Raw genomic sequence first — 17,657 nt, forward strand, 5'->3', positions numbered from 1 at the left:
TTAGCAGAATAACTATATCCAGTCTGCTATGCTTCACAGAGAAGGAAGATTGTAAGGCATTTCAGTTAATTTAGCTATGAATTGCATTAACTGATTGTAACTTTGAAGAAAAATTAAGAATATTTGCAAAATAATCAGGTCTGAGAAAGAGGCTTCCTCTGAAATTTTCTTTTAACCAAGAAAAAAATTCTTATCATATGAGCTGGACAGGTCTTTTCCTGTAGTTTTCAGACTCTGATGTTTTATTGACCAAACTCCTTGTTTTAGACTTGAGCTCATGTTCTCTGAGGAAGTACAAGTGGTAATTATGCAAGTCTTTCCTTCCCTGTCATGGCCAACATTCACAAGGGAGATTTACAACCTTCAGCTTTCAGATACGGAGACTGGTTGTTTAACTTTGGAGAGAACAACTCTGACATGGTGAATGGCATCAGAATTGAAAAGACCCTCTAGAAACTGGCTACACAGACAGTCCTGGGAGTTAATAATTATGGTGGGAAGTTTTGCCTCTTCTTTCCCCTGTAGTAACCCCAGCTGCAAAACTGTTCAGAATTTAATTTGTTTTAGAAAACAGACTCCTAAAAAAAATTGCATTTTACTCCTGTAGGCAATAGCAGACCTACCTTTAGCAATAGCAAAGTAACCAATGGACCGAATGATATTTATTAAATTGTAACAAATCCAATGAGATACATGATCATAATGTTAAGACACCACAATGAAAGATTGTGTTAAGAGTTGGTAGGAGTTGATTGCTGGCCGAGATACACAGTCAGGACAACTACAGACAAAATACACTGTAAATGAACTTCAGTAATGAGACCTAAGATCTATTTTCTTATCACAAAGCATTCAAAAAGCCAGGCAGTCTGTTCATCTGACTTACATTTAGCTGGAATTTTGATATAGAGAGGAAACAGTTTGGCCCCATGCTCCTGTAAATGTACACGTTTGCTTCAGAAAGAAGAAATTTACTTTTAATCAATGGTTTTTCATTTCACTTCAGTAAAGTTTGAATTAGCCCCTTAATGCACATGCTTATCATGACTGAAAACAGTCCTGCCTTCACACGTTTGGTTGATCTAAGCCTGAAGAAGGTGCAGAGGGCAGGAGAACTGCACAAGGAATACAGCTGGTCTGTAATGGCTGCATTTTTGTGACCCTTTGTGGATGGTAAGAAGGATCTTTTTATTAAAACAAAACAAAACTGCAAGAGCTTGGGGGCAGATCTATGTTCTCTTTTGGCCTGTGTTAACCTCTAACCAAAATCTGGCCATTTAAAAAAAAAAAAAAAAAAAAGTACTTCAGCTGTTTTTCTTTATTTTTGGAAGTTTAAAATGAAATATAAAGCCCATAATAAAATGCATATGAGGTCACGAATCAATAGACACGAGAACTATGTTAAGAACTATGCAGCCACAGAGGTCTTCATTAACAAGGGTGTTCTACTCGTGAAATTCAGAAAATGCTCTTATTCACTTGTATGCATGTTGTTGTTTGTATCATTATTTATTTCTATGGTAACCAAAACAGTAAAGACAGCAATATCAGACAAAACAAAAAAACAAACAAAAAACAAACAAACAAAAAACCAAAAACACCACGACAAAAAACCCCCAACCTCATTGCAAAAGGAGACAACTAAGAGCCAAAACAGAGGTGTTTAGATGATGGTGTAATTCGGTATAATAACTGCTTAACCACATATTTGGCAAGCCCCAGATAACTCACTTATGAGTAATGCATTTGTCCAAATTACATTCAAATAAAAAGTAGTTACCATGCTCCATTATCATGTGTTCTGCACAGATATTTCCTCCCTATCGATTTTCCCACGGCAAGAAGGCTTCTCACTGAACCCAGGTTAGCTGTGGATTGGTGCTGATTTCTCTTGTGCAGCCTCTGCGAAGCTGGTTAGGTGCTCTGGAGCCACATATCATCAGTCCATTGCTATCTGGAGCTATCTAACTTCCTTGTGCAGCCTCCCACTCACCTCTTCCCTGTCTGCTCCATCTGGAGGGAGCTTGGCTGCTCTCCTCCAGCCCCAGCTCCCCGAGTGCACGGCAGCTGCAGCTGCCAGAACATCTGCTGTCTCCTGGCCTTGCTGGGGTGAGGACCAAAAGCACAGCCTTTTTAAAGTTGGACGCTCGCCTCCATTTGAAACGGAATGAGTTCAAAGTTCTTCTGTTTATCCTGAGACTTGCAGCTCCATGGGAATGGACAACTGTCTGTAACATAAATTCAAGTGCACGTTTCAAAGGGATCCAATGCATTGTCTTTAGGATGCACTGGCATTGTGCCTGCTCTTCCCTCGCATCTGTGGAGATTTGGGGTTAGGACAGTCTTATTCTGAAGAAAGAGTAATTTTCAACAACAAAGAATGGAAGGAATGCAAACCCAAACAAAATTAGTCCTCGATTCTGCAACTGCATCCATCAAGGGTGGGCTTCTACTGCACCAGTGCCTCCAGCCTCATACAAAAGCTGTAACAATGTGCCCTGGGCTATTCCTGATGAAGGTAGAGGTTGCCTCATTTGAGAAGATGCATTTGAAAAAGAGGTATCTTATTTGGAAAGTTACAAGCATAAAATAACATCACTGTAATCTCACAGGAGGAAAATCTGCACAGCAGTCCCTCATCAGCTGTGCTTTTCGTCTGGGGGTCAAATCATGCCTGGCGACGTGCAGAGCTCCCACTGACTTCATAATGGGAAATGTATTCCTTATTTAGAGCTGACTTGGCTTTATTTAGAATGATTTAATACTTTGGTTATTAAAAGTTTTGTGGTTTGGAGAAGGAATATCAACAGGTGACACACACTCTTCTTTGCTGTTCTGTCCTTTCTGACAGGTTTCGGCACAGGGGCAGGACTCGGTGTGTGCTGGTTAGTGAGGCTCTTCCAGGAACAAATCCTGGACCTTCAACATAGTGTGAACAACCTGGGATGCAGTAGGCCTTCAGCTTTATGCAACTTGTGCTGGCATGGAGCTGTTTGAAACTCTCAAAATGTTTCTTAACTGACATGTTGGCTTGAAATGCAAGTTGACGCAGCTTCATTCCCTGAGCGTTCCCCCCCTGCTTTTACCTCTGCTTGCTCAAACCTTGAGTTACTCTGGCTCAAGTCTGGAGTGAACAAACCGCCTCTCTGAGGAGGAAACCTCAAGCTCAGAAGAGCTTGATCCTTAATCAGGCTCTCTCAGAGCTGAAGGAGCTCTTGACTGTATGAACTCAACCTTCAACATTAGTGGAGATGTTCCTGCACCCAGAGTTGCCCTCTGGTGAGCTCCCCACCTCCGCAGCACCCACAGACACAAACATGCTGGTCCTGCCCCTCCCCTGGGACCCTCATAGCTGTTTTTTTACAGAGGAAGGATCCTTACTGAAAACCATCTTACAGAAAACAGGCTCTAAGGGCCTTTGACAGCTTCCCCAAATCCACTTTGGTCCTCTCCAGCTCCTTAGTAAGACACATCGTAAGTAAGGCACGTACTGTCCCTGTCACCAGGTGGGGAAGCAGGAGGTGCCTTTAAGGCAGGAAGTGATCAATACTGAAAATAGAGTCAAAAATGTATCTCCAGTGGGTTGGACAGCCCCTGGTACAGACACCAACAGAACACAGAACAAGCTGCTCCAAATAATTGTGCAGGTCTGGAAAGAAGACAGAAGCTACTGCTACTCAATTTGTACCATGGCAGCTCAAAGGTTAGCAGGCGTAAGTAGAATACACAATAAATATATATTTTAAATATATATTTAGCTGTAGTTAAAAGTGAAACTTAATATCCTATTTTAGTGCATAGTACTCTCTTACGAAGAAAACTAATTTATAGGTAAAGAAACAGAGCTTAAAACTAAGAGACTGTGTTTTTAAGTAAACTAAGTAAAATGCATACTTACTTACCTTTTATTCTCCTGCTGTGTGTGCCCTGAGCTGGTCCAGGGAGTTCTATGAGGTAAGAAATTCCTGGTCAACAAAAGTTCCTTTTCTAAAAAAAGTGAACATAATGGAAATGGGGAACCACTTACCAGGCAGCTGAAAAAGGAGCTGACTGTGCAGAGAATTTCACACCTTATGGCTTTTGGTCAGTAAAGTACATAAACAAAATGTAATTTTCTATGTAATTACACAGGGTCACACAAGAATATTATGTTTTAGAAACCCACTCAAAAACATATTCCTCTTTAAGAGCCCAATCCAGAAAATGGTTCCTCACTTTAGTGAAGTTGCTCGTAAGCATTTCTGGGAGTGGGGCCTACGAGACATTTTCCTTTTCATGCTTTCTTAAACAGTTTATGTGATAGTAACAACAGGAAGATAAATTACTTTGAATGGTAGCAATTAGAGAAATAAGGAGTGTGATAGATTTACCATGTGGAAAACATCTCTCACACATTTTCCTACAGTCATTAAACCTGCTTTTAATGACACAACACTGATTTCAGAAAGAAACAAAGTTTATTTGATGAAAATAAACAAGCTGATCAACACTAAATACTTTCCATACACATGATAACAATGTTATGAACTCTAAATACCTTGGTACTTTACACTTCTACAAGACATTAAATTACAATGACTGTCTAATACATGCCCACTGGTAATTTCTAGGAATTCCTTAGTTTCATATCAATGTCCTTAACCATATATCAATATCACAATCCAGAACATGCCACTCACTTGAAAAAATTATTACAAGAAGCACTATCAAATGAGGATCTAAGGTAAATAGGGGATACTGACCCATTGCTGCAGAACATCACATTCAAATGTCACCCTACACGCACAAAAGAAACTTTGCGGATATAGTTTGTGTCAACACATCTGAGGTCTTTTCATAAACACTGTTTAAAAAGTAAATTGAAACCCACTTTCAAAAGAAAGTCAATGTGCAGGTACGTGCATACTGGATACACAAAAATTCATTAAATACAAAATTCATACTGTACATTTAAATGAAAGAAAGAATGTGCAGTACAAGACTGATCTCACATTAAAATAATAACCATTATCTTAAATGTTAAGCAAAAGTTGGTTTGCTTCATTACACTCAGAGGGGGGGAAAAAAAAATCTATCAAGCATTGCTCAAATAAAATATTTCCCAACATCACAGTGTTTATTGTAAACCCCGAGATTCTATTTTAGGCTATGAAAAGATTTTCTCCAAATATCATAGAATATCACATGAAATGAAAAGTAGAAAAAAAAAATCCAAAAACAAAAACAAAAACAAAACAAAACAAAAAAAAAACAAAGCAAGAAAGAAAAAATCAATGTTAGACAAATTTTTCCTCTTTAGGGGCTAAATTTTAGGCCCTGATAAAAGTTTAGATCAATACTCATACCAACATGAGTGGAGCAAAAATGCCCCTAAAATAATATCTGTGACAAAATTGGCACATACATATAAATATCTAACTATACAGCTTTGTATCTGTGACCCTATTTTCCCCCTAGTTTATATCCTACTTCAAGTATTCGGTTGCAGAGTTAAGGTAAAGACCTGATTGTAAGAGACACAGACGATTGTCCCCTACTGCGACAACAAATTTGTCATGAGAAACCAGTTTTGTTGTCTGAGTTTCCAAGTGCAACATTTGTCATATGTGCTAAATATACTCCCAAAAGCTTTGCTGTTTCAAAAACAAAGATCTAAAATGCCATTGATAGTTAAAGGACAAACTTTTTAAACATGAATGAAATTGGGATTATCTATGCTATGCTATTCTATACATTTTATTCTATTTACCGAAGACAGTAACATCCAGCAGGACTCCTGCTCAAATAAATTGCTCTTTGATTGCACCGAGAATCATGGTACAAATAAATAAAATATCATCTCTAGACAATATTTTTAAGGGGATTACTATGTATGGCTCATGTAGGATGTTTAGGGTTAATTGCACCACAGGTTCAAAAAATAATTTTCTAAATTCAGTGCAAGACTTTAGGAGTATCCATTTAGATTTTTTTTTTCCTTTTTTTTTTTTTTTTAACAGCAGCAAAGAAAAACTACTAAGGATTAAGGCCACCCATGCTTAAATTTATTGTTTGTCCTTTAAAAATGCAGATATTCTATTTCCACTGCCATCAGCATGGAAGCATTTCTTCCATGGACAAAAAGATGCCTCAACAAAACAGCCAAACATTTGCACATGTTTGCCAGACTGACTGAAAATGTTTGTGGAGTCAGAAGGAACCTCTCCTTGAGAAGTGGTAGAGATCTGACTGTCAGTTAAGAGTCTCTCACCGAATGTAATGACTTCACATTTTTATTTTTCCTTGCATGTGCTTTAAATTTATTTTACTAGACACATTTTGTTGACACAAACAGCCTTCAAATGCTGTTTGTTCATTGGTATTTTCTTTAACATCTAAGATTCATTGGGGTCCACGTTGGAGACTGTTTTTCAATGTAGAGAACAATAACAAACAGTTCCACATTTACAGGAGACCTAGTGCATATACTGTATTCACAGCAATCTTATCTTTACTTTAGTTTTTGTTTGTTTGTTTAAGAGTCCCAGCTTTTATTGTTGAAAACATGTATGCATTTGGATGGTAAAAGGTTGATACATCCTTGTGTACATGTCCATATATATACACACATACGTATTTATATACACCTCAAGCTTTTACCATCCAGGAATAGATACATCTTGTATATAATCATAGATTTATGTTCAAATTAGATGTCCTATGCATTGTCAGAGACACACACCATATTTTCATAAAACTAAGCTTTGCCATCAGTTATTAGTACCAAAAATTGATTTCATTTCCAACCTGGCCCAGAGCTTAATACCGGTTATAGTATCAATATTTGGTTTTGGTTTGTTTTTAATTTATATTATTTTATCAGTAGATAAAAGAAAACAGAGGAGGGTAAAGGCTTGTTTTTATTTTTTGGAAAAGCCTGTATCTAACTGGGGGAAAGTTAATGCCAACACCCTTATATAGCATTTTACTAATACCTCTTTGATAATCTAGTGCAATAGAAGTGATACTTTAGAATAGACTAGGTAAAATCAGCAAATGCAGATACCACATCTAAGGGAATCTGAATTACCTGTTAAAATCAATATTAATTTACCAAAAATTAGCTAAATAACCTGTTTAACTGAACTTCATGAAACAACTGTATTCTGAACAGATGGTTTCTTTGTAAAAACAAAGTAACTCACAAGACCCATTAAAGACAGAAATTAAGCTCTTAAAATTTCTGCTTGAGTCTCCTTCATTATTTTCCAAAGTATCTAATTTCACAACAGACTACAAGAAATAATGGAGAAAATGCTAATTAATGCAGCATTTCATTAGATATCAACTTCAGCATTCATTTTCTGCATCTGTGATCTTCTCCAGGATATCATGGTCATGTTTGGAGATCCAATGCAATAGATTATCATTGTTACCTTCCAGTGCTACAGTTCTTTCTTCCTTTTCCACTAGTTCCTCTGACAACTGTAACAAGGGAAAAAATATTCCAATTAACATGACTGTAGCATCCAGAACGTCTTAGTTCTCATCTAATCAAGATTCTCATACATATGAGTGGAGATAATGCTTTTCTAGGGGCCGAGGATTAAGTAAGGCGTTTAAATTCAATTTGAACCCACTTACGTTCATAGGGTGGCAATTAGTTTTATTGCTGATTTGTATGACACGATTCCCCCTAAATGGGAAATATTCTAAATTTCTAAGGTGTTGAATTCTGTTGTGCTTGTGTTTCTGTAAACAGTGAGTCTTCTGATCTTGTCTATAAGCACAGTAACTTTGAAAGGGAATTGCTATTAATAAAATTAAATATTTTTCTGTGGGAACCAGGGGAATCATTCATTTATTTCCACTCAGTTCCATGGCAGGTGGGAATGTGTAGTACCTCTACTAGCCTTCCAAAATTGAAGCACCGTTTTCCTGTCATATTTCAGGCACTTTAAGTTCACTTTAATTTGCAGAACAGTGGAGAAAGGTTTTATGGATACATGCAGCTCAGATTTGCAGAAGTTAGAACATACAGTGATGTGTTAGGAGGTTTTCAGCCACACACCCACTAATCACAGGTGCTCTGCCTGGCTTGGCTGGCACTGCTGAAACCCAGGGGACTACAAGAGCGAGGTGGGTCAGCACAGCTCAGCCAGGGGGAAGAATCTCCCTGCCTTCCACCGACTTTGGATGAGACTCTGCCTGAGTGTGACTACAGAGTGAGGCCTCAATGATTTTCATTGTTACTTTAGTTGTGCTGCAGGCAAACACCACAGTATTCTTGAACAGAGAGCAGTGAATTGGTCTTATTCACGTTATCTGTATATCAGATGAGTGGGAGGAATGAAATGATTCTTTAGAGGGCAGTTGTTCATTTATCCACTGACTTTGTTTCTAGAAAATTTGAAATGCATTATGTATGGGATTCTCCATTATTACCCTTCCATTTATGTAACCTTAAATGGTTCCAAACATCCCATTTTATGTAAAAGAATCTGCCATACAATGCTTAGGGTTTTGTATACAGCTGAAAAGTTATGTTTTTCAAATAGAATTACTTGACTAAAATTCCCCTTTAAAATTTCAGAATCTAATATTTATCAGATAAATTCTTCTGTGAGCAAAGTGAAACACTGTTTACAGAATAAACTATCATATTATTTTAAATCCCTGTTTTCAAGTTCACATCCTGCTGGAAAGCACACATTACAGTTTATACCATACAAATGTAGATTAATAGTTTTACTTTTGCAGTGAGAGGTTGGTACAATTCTTCTGGTTAAAACACTTAGGGACTAATCCAAAGCCCACTGAAATGTGGAAAGGTTCCCACCGATTTTAACAAGTTTTGGATCTGGCCTTGAATAGTCTAAAAATGACTTCTGCAGAGCTGGAAAGCCAGGGAGTTCCTAAAGTAGATCATGTTACTACTTCTGGCACATAAAATCGTTGCAAACTTTTTATGAAAACTGTCAGTGCATGCATTACGTTTAGTGAACTGTGCATAGCTCCCATTCTTTTGTGTGCTGAGAATTTCTTAATCATCATTCAAAGAGATACTCAGGCAGAGGAATCACACCTATAAATTAATGAGGAGAGCACATTCCAGAAACTGCAGCATAGTAATGCCTAGGGTTTTTAAACTGAAACATAATCACAGCAGATCTTCAATGTAGTTGCTATTTTACAAGCAGAGGTTCCTCTGCAATTAACACTTTTAATGCTCGGAAAAAAATAAGAACCCAGAATAAAGTGTCCAATCTGAGAAACAGCAGCAAAGCACAAAATGCACTCCCTCTCCAGCCTGCTCCTCAGATTTTCATTGGGGTTTTACTACAGAATGAAAGCCCCCAAATAAACCTCACCCACTTAATCAACCCACCCATTCATCAGGAAACCATATATGTATTGGAAGTGTAACAAAAACTTGTTCACCACAGGTAGGAAATGCAAAGTATTTCTCAAGTAAGTCAAATAAATATTTAAAAGGATATTGCTGTCAAATACCAACTGAGGTTGAGTAAATTAAATTTATATTTGTTTCTTCAATGCTGTACTTGGTAAAAGCCACTGAACCTCTAAAACAGAAATAAAAGTTTGGTAACATGCATTGGGCCTGAATTCAGCAGTGCTCCAGCTGAAATTAATGTCTTTTGAGTTTGGCACCTCTGTCAGTCCATTAGATACCAGTCAATGAAAACAGCAGAAGGATGTGAAGATATAAAAGTGTAGTAGCCCACAAATATTTGTTCAGAGTGTTTTTCCTTTGGATAAAGACACCTGCCTGATTAGTACTTTTTACCTCCAATCCTTTCCTCTCAGATTTGCAGAAACAAGCTGGAGAGGGTGGGTAAACACAAAGGGGTTAAAGGGGAAACTGTTTAATAACAGTAGTAAAATGCAGGCTATTTTTGACATCTGGGTTAATGTCCATTATGCTCCATATGCTTTCCAAATGTTTGCAACAAGCACCCAGATACAAAAACAGATACCCATTCACATAGGCTTAAATTGCCCTCTCCTAACCTGTTACACATGGTACCTACATAAAAGGCCAACAACTGATATGGTAATTAGTGAGTAAGAAAGAGGGGGAATAGACACTTTATTGCAGGGAACTGGTATCTGACCAAATGTTAGTAGAGAAGGATATCATTAATGAAAACCTCTGAGGGCTATTTCTGCTCTCTAATCTACAACAAGACCTCTGTACCATAATGTGACATCCTTGAAAAAGCTGTCAGGATGAATTCCTCAGTTTCCTTCTCCAGACTCATTCATCATTACTGCAATCAGAGAACCAACAAATGATGGGAAATTATTTCATTTTCTGGAAACAAGTAACTGGACTGGAATAAGGCTATAACTCATAAAGTCTTTCTCAAGTGATGTCCTGGGATTTGCCTGTGCCCCTTGCAACAACATAATCTAAATTATAGGAAGAAGAAAAAAAAGCATTCTCAATTTTTACCTTTGTGCAAAACCATGAAAAGAATGACTTTATTAAGACAAAGGCCTGACACTCTAAATTCTGTCCCTGCCACCAGCTTTTTGTGGGATTAAGGAAAAAGTCTTATCATTTTTCTGTGCTTAATTTGCTCTTTGCTACAGCAGGCTCCTCACAGGAATTTGCAAGGCTTAATGTCTGTAATGTTTGTGCCTTAAGAGTCTTGGATGAGTGCTAAGTATTATTATTTTTCAGTTCCTGCATTTGATTAAAACTGAAATAACACAGTAAAAATTAAATTAATATATTAAGTTACAAGTAAAGAGCAAGCATGTGGTTTGTGGAGCTACTTGTAACACTTTTTATATGAACATGTATTACAGAGTAGGTGATTCCCAAGGTCTGTACTGACATGTACCATGTGGGCATAACTTAACAACTGAAAAACCCCCCAGAAGTTTGGTTCAGCCAAAAATCTGTTCGTGGCCTGTGTGTGAGCTCAGAGCTCGGGCCAGCGGGAGCACTGTGGGCTGCTTTCCCCTGCCCCTGAAGTGCAGTTGCAAACACAATCACAGCCCAGATACTGGTAACCCAGCACAAGCAACAAAATTGGGTAGCACAGATCTACTGGAGCACTTGCCACTGTATATGTCCCTTAACACAGGAGGCGACAATGGCATGACATGTGCTGTTTGAACCTCCCTGTCATTACAGCCCCAACAATAAACACTGGTTTTGCTACTTCCTCCTGGCCTAACTTTTGAGGAAAGAAAGAAAACCCACCTCTCGCTTTCTAAAGAATACAATAACCTGTTAAAGCCTGTTATATCAACATGGAAATCTCTAGTGAGGAGGGCCAAGAAGAAAAATAATTAAGGCATAAATTTGTATCCAACCTACGTGGAAAACTTTCAATGCTGAGATGCCAAAGACACCTAAGACACTTGTTGAGCAGAGTGAAAAGGTAAAATCTAGTTTAAATTTATAGCATTCCTTCAGTGTCCCTCTAGGAGTTTGGCTTTTTGCCAGTGTTCCTTGTTAAAAATTTGTTAAACGTGTTTGGCATTAATGCAAACACAAAGTGCTCATTTGTTACGAATTCTATTGGAATGCATTCATTTAAGGCAATGAAGTAGTTACCAGAAAAGAAAAAATGTTCATTAAGTACATTTTAAAAATACAATGATGTATGCGGTGCATAACTATGGCGCCCCAGTGGCTATATAAATATCTGACAGAATAACCACAAGTTGTGTTTGGTTTGAAATTGGAATCTCTTAAACATAACCGATAGAACAAAAACTGGTTTTGTTTGTTGTCAAAACTGATGTTAGTCTTTCTTGTTTAGATCTAGTTATAATAACCAAAGTTTTGCCATACAATTTTTTTACATCTCAAATCAATAAAGCCCACAGGTTAAAGTAATGTTCAAGGAAGTTTCTTGACTCAAAAGGTAAGTGGAGCACTGCACATTATCTGGAGAACACTGGACACAGAAAGTAAACACCCTGCTTGGAGGAGAACAAATTCTAGTCATTCTTAAAAACTCCACTTAAGGAAATGTTACCTGGGAGATCTGCAACTGTCTGACAACATCCAGGTTCACCTCAGCAAAAGGTGTCCTGCTCTACTCCTTTTAGAAAATAAAGAGCTCAGACCTAGTTTACAACATCCCAATAACAAATCCCTCTTTTATAATACTGTGAACTATCCCTGGTAATGATAACTTTTGATATTGAATAAGCAACTCTGAGCTCTATTTCTTAGACATCAGAAAATATCTTCTTAGCTACATTGTAAAACTAAAACCATTCTTCTCTTTATTTTTTTCAATGATTTATAGCTACTTACAAAAAAGTTTAAAAATTATAAACACATAAGTAAAACATATTCAAAAGAAAGATCCGAAAACTGTATGGTTTAATTCAATACTGAAAGGTTAAAAAAAAGAAAACCACCAGCATAAAAAGTTATTTATAAAGGCAGAATTAACTTTGCTCCAATTTTGGCAAAGGAATTATTTATCCCATTTGTTGCTATTTATGTTTTCAATTCATTACACAGTAAACTTCAGAAGGATCTGCAGCTGGTGGTAGAAGCACTGCACGAATGTGATGAACTTTCCATATTGCTGTAATGCCAGAATTGTTAATCTTAGTTAGGGATAAAAGCAGATACCATTGGGATGAATAAAATCAAATGGATTCAAGCCCTCTAGACAGTAAGAGTCCTTGAAAACTACTGTACAATTATATCATAAAATTAGATTAAGTTTATGAACCTTGAGACTATTTGGACAAGGATGTCTTCTCTACTGGGAATGTTTATAAATCAAAATTAGACAAGTGCTACATGAGTTAAAAGACAGCTATTTTTTCTTAGAACCTTTTTCTTTTCAGAAAACAAGTCCGGTCCGAATCAAAGCTCTCATATGAAATATGAGGAAACTCAGTACATATCCTTCAATCTGTCACTTGGACACTGAATTAAAAAGAGGGTTATAGGGAGTGTTAAAGATGGCTTCAGAGCAGGACTTTTCAATGGGCTGAGCTGGAGTGAGGATGATGGAAGAGTTTCCATCGATTCCACGGGAGCCCGGAGCCGCACAGGGAGGCGGCCGGGATTCAGCAGGGCACGGGATACTTTGGGAAGACGTTTATAACTTCCTAAAGATACAGCACATTGAGACCATTGTTACTTTTTGTTGTTGCTGTTTAAATCGAATTGAAGTGACAAGACAAGAACAGCTCTTGGGTTTAAGTGCCTCAAACAACGTGATCCTGAAACCCGTCGATAGCAGGGATCACTTAAAATTGGAAGGTGCCTTTTCCATCCTGGCTGATGTGGAATGCCATTTATTCTCATGCGCGGGATTAATTAGGGGCCTTTTTTTTTTTTTTTTTTTTTTTAGGTTTTTTTTGAAGATCAAGGTTTCGCGCTCGGTGCTGCCTAATAACACGGTGCGCCTGCCCGCCACCTGGCCCGGCGCGGCTCGCCCGGCTCCGGCGGCGGCACCGCCTCGGGCCACGGCAAGTGCGGGCAGGAAACGCCGGCACGGCCGCGCTTAACCCGCGCCCTGCCGGCCCGGAGCCGGCCCTGCCACCGAGCAGCGACCCCGCTGCTGCCAATGTGCCGCCGAGCGCCAAGTTACCGCACCGGCGTGGGGAGAGAGCTGCCCCAGCCCCACGCCCTGCTCGGGGACGCGGTGGGAGCGCGCTGGGCAGCGAACCCGCGCAGCGCTGGCGGAGCCCCGAGCGCGCACACAGCGCCCGTGCCTGGTGCCTGGGAAAAGAAGTGGTTAAATAAACGCTGTGTCAAGCCCCCAATCTAATAAGTCATCTTATTAGGAAGTTGTGATGCCCTGTTTGCCCTCGCCTGTGGCTTGTCTGCTCCACTGAAAGGTCTCCTGCTGGGACCTTTGTGGCATTATACGAGGTAGAGAGGGCTGCTGCAATATATGAGCCTTGGTTTGGAGCAGCCAAAACAGCAGGAGAACTAAGCTGGAAAGAATTAAACATGTAACAACTTTGTAAAAGCACAGACAGTGATTGAGGTTGGCCCTTTTGCTGTTGACACATTCTGGCCCCTGTAGGTTGTGGTCACTAAGCCCATTAGAGCTGCAGTGTGGCAACATCTAGTTCAGCAAGTTCAATGTGTTTCTGGTTTATTTCTAAATACTGGATGCAAGCTGGCAGCGATAGGAGAGTGGAATACGGCACCAGAAATATGTCATAAACACAGCCGTCATTGTCAGGGATGTGAAATTACTTTTCAAACTATTTATTTTTGGCAGATGGAGGGTGGGTGTATTTTTGCACTTTGTTAACTGAAATTTAATTGCAACTTTCTGCATGTTTTGTTCAATTAAGAAAAAAGGAAGAGACAGGAAACCTCGAGATGCTGTTTTCTCTTAAAAGAGAAAATTTTCACTGGAGAGAGAAATCTTTGTTGCTAGAAATTCACTGCAAAATGATACCAGAAAAAAAAAAAACCCAAACCCAATAAAATCTCAGCTGGGATAAGTTTCACTTATGAGCATCCACTTACTTACATATCAACTCCCCACTGTACTTTTTTTTCTGTCTCTCTAAGATAAAATGTACATTTAATTCAGATTTTTAAACTGGGTTGTGAAATGGACAAGAAAGATAAATTAATGAAAGGAGGTATTACAGACATAATGAGAGGTAGATTTAAATTCTAAACCCTAATATGCAGAAGAATACACCTTGCCATCTCCTTGTGGACCACACTTTTTCAGGAAACAGTGCAAGGTTTCTATTGCACATTGATGAGGATGCTCACGGTCCCTCAGCTCTGAGGGGTCTGTTTGCCTCTCAAAACTGTGTTGTGCTCCCAGGTTTTATGAGTCCCTGCAGATTCATCTCTGCCAAGAGCTACCAGCCTGTAGATACGGAGCAAAGGATGAGTTGGCTGAACACTTGAGCATCTGAAACATTTGTCTCTCCCTCGAGCCTATTACGTGCTGCCTCTGCCCTCCTCCCCAGATAAGCCAAAGCTTATGTAAGAGGTGAAATGTGCAGAGAGGGATAAAAACAGGTCACAGCTGAAGGAGGGGATGGTTTGGCAATCTTTTGTTCTTTGTGTCTGCAGCACAGGCATTTCCCTGGTGCTGTCCCCTGTTTTTTCCAGGGGTTTTTGCTCGGGCGTGATCCCCCTTTGGGTGCCCGCAGCTCCCTGCTCTGGCAGCAGAGCTGAGGGCTCCCTGAGCTCCAGCTTGCTGATGCACAGAAATGACTGGCCACTCCTTTTGGAGGGATGAGAATTATGTCAGGGGCAAAGCACATTCTTTCTTTGGCCACTAGTGATGAAGAAACCTTTCTTTTCTGTTCTTAAGAGTTTGCCTGAGCCAAGCAAGGTCAGGGCTATGGCTTTTCTCTGCATAAGAGAAAATCCTAGAATTTGTAGGAGGTGAGGGGTTTTTTTCTGCCATCTTTTGAGATTTGCTGATAATTTGTGACTAAAAGGAAATTCTTAAAATCTCATACTTATTTGTCTGGTTGCAGAGAGTATGATTTGTGTTTTACCTCATGCATCCTACCAGAGTCAGTCAATATTTAATAGCTAAAATTGGTTGGCTGTTGTGCTTGGATAACTCTAGTTACTGTGGCTGCTACCACACTGTTGTTAGAAGCATATTGGTTACTAGATGTTGTACCAGAGTAAATACTAATAAATTTGGTGGTTGTGGAGAGGAAGTCTAATCCAAAAGCATCCCGGCCAGTGAGGAGGCACACAAGGGCTGTACTCCTTCTTTTGATGCACCCAAAGTCTGGATGGAGTCAGGCAAGAGAGGTGGTTAGGGCTGAGTGCCAGTTTGAGGTGCTTCATGTGTGTGCCTATTTCTGCCTTTAGGAAAGGCTTTTCACCTTGGCCAGGGTGAAAAAGTCTTCCTAGAAATGCTGGATATAAGCATGGTGTCCTTCAGGCACATGACCCTAGTAGGTTATTGAAAGTTTGCTGAGGATATTTTTCCTTAACCAAGCAATAACAAGAAATTTAATAAAGATGCATCTCATGGCTTGTGCCTGCTTTCCCCATCACCTCAGATTTCTCATCTTCTAAAGATGAGAATGAACTAAAGAGCTTCAGGTATTGCTCTGTGGATCTGAACATTTGTACCAACAGCTGCACGTCCCACCTATACTCATAATTTAGATAAATCATTAATATGCTATTTCCTTAGATTGTTCTGCTAGTTAATAACCCAGTACCCACTGAAGTTATCCCACCAGGTATATCTAAATACTGATTGTGCTGTGGAAGGCGTTGTGAGGTATGCTTATTGTGTTTGTAATAACAATATAAAAGATATCAATATGTCGAAGTATAGACAAAGTTCTATTGTACACAAAAATCCTGTTTTACAGTGCATGAGATATACTCTCACATTCTTACCCTCCAAATGATTTTAAATGTATTTTTTATTTTACATGGCTCATGATATGAAACCACTTGTAAAAATGGTGTCTGATGTTACAGTTGAGTCTTTTAATGTTAAGAAGAAAGAGATACAAGGCAAGTGTTAGTAGGTTTGGTCTGTTTGAAGACCAATGCTGGATCCATTTAAACCCCTTCAAACTGCTAAAACATTACAATGACTGTGTGTGGCACTGGGAACAGGACCATACATGCTCGACAGCTACTTATTTTTTAAATACCCATCCAAGTAACACGCAGCATTTTGAAATCTAACTTGTGTGGTCTAATTATGCAATAATTTTTATAATTTAGGCCCCAATATTATGAGCTTCTCCACAATTATGGCTCTGCCCACGCATTTCTCAGTGCATGATAGGCAAGACTTAGGGGCCAGCTCTGTTAAACATACAAGCATATGCTTTATTTTTAAAATTTTTACTCTATGTGAGACTTAAAAATGCACTAAATATTAAGAGAAGGCTTAAGAGTCTATCCTGAAGGGGACCTTAGGGGCTTTCATTTAACTAAAGGCACACATATATAATTCCATGCAGACTGAGGACCCACATTTATCAGCATTCCAATGATAATGAGTATTACATAAAGGGAAATGATAAAATAGCAGTAAGCAAAATTTTCCTCCCTCCCAGTCTTCAAACACCACCTTTATAATAGTCACTGTACAGTAAAAAACATACATGTGTGTAAGAGTTGGAGAGATCATAAACTTCGACTGCAAGATTTCCAAAGATATTCAAACCATCCATGTAAGTGCCAAATGACAGGTAAACATGTACAACTAAAAACATGAACTTCATTATGAAATCATATAAAACTACAATGGTGACATTTTCCACTTGATACTATTAAAACAAAATTGACGCATTGCAATTAAACTGCTTAGCAAAACAAGACAAGAAAATTAATGAGCAAGAATAATCACCACAGTTCACTGCTAACTACAATTTACACTGAGTAGTGCTTTTTTTTTTCTAGAGAACACCTATTTCTCTCTGCCCATTCTCTTTCTCCTCTCAATCTCCCATTCCAGCTGTGCACAGACCTTGTCTGACTTCTCTCTGTATTTTTTGACTTGCTTAAACTTTATTTCTCCTCACTTTTTTTTTTTTTTTTTTTTTTTTTTTTAATTCCATTCTCTGCAGCAGGGGTCTTTCCACTCTGTTAGGCTCTGTGGCCAACCTTTGCCCAATTCACTGCTGAGTGGTGGCACTGGACAACAGCTGGAAAGGGTGTGACACTATCAACCTCTACTTTCCCTGCA

The 17,657-nt window shown here is 38.9% G+C and overlaps 1 protein-coding gene across 1 annotated transcript in view; it reads right to left on the reverse strand.

The window, feature by feature from the left end:
- Positions 1-4,444: 4,444 nt before the first annotated feature.
- The window catches only part of ERC2 (ELKS/RAB6-interacting/CAST family member 2), a 421,289-nt gene continuing 408,076 nt past the window's right edge, over positions 4,445-17,657 (reverse strand). The window contains exon 20 of the mRNA XM_066195344.1: positions 4,445-7,464. The gene's annotated coding sequence lies outside the window, so the exon portion shown is untranslated. The remainder of the gene's footprint in view (positions 7,465-17,657) is intronic.

The sequence above is a fragment of the Chamaea fasciata genome, unplaced genomic scaffold (assembly GCF_029207755.1).
Source record: "Chamaea fasciata isolate MVZ Bird 193981 ecotype frontalis unplaced genomic scaffold, bChaFas1.0.hap1 SCAF_13, whole genome shotgun sequence".
In the NCBI taxonomy this organism is placed as follows: Eukaryota; Metazoa; Chordata; class Aves; order Passeriformes; family Sylviidae; genus Chamaea; species Chamaea fasciata.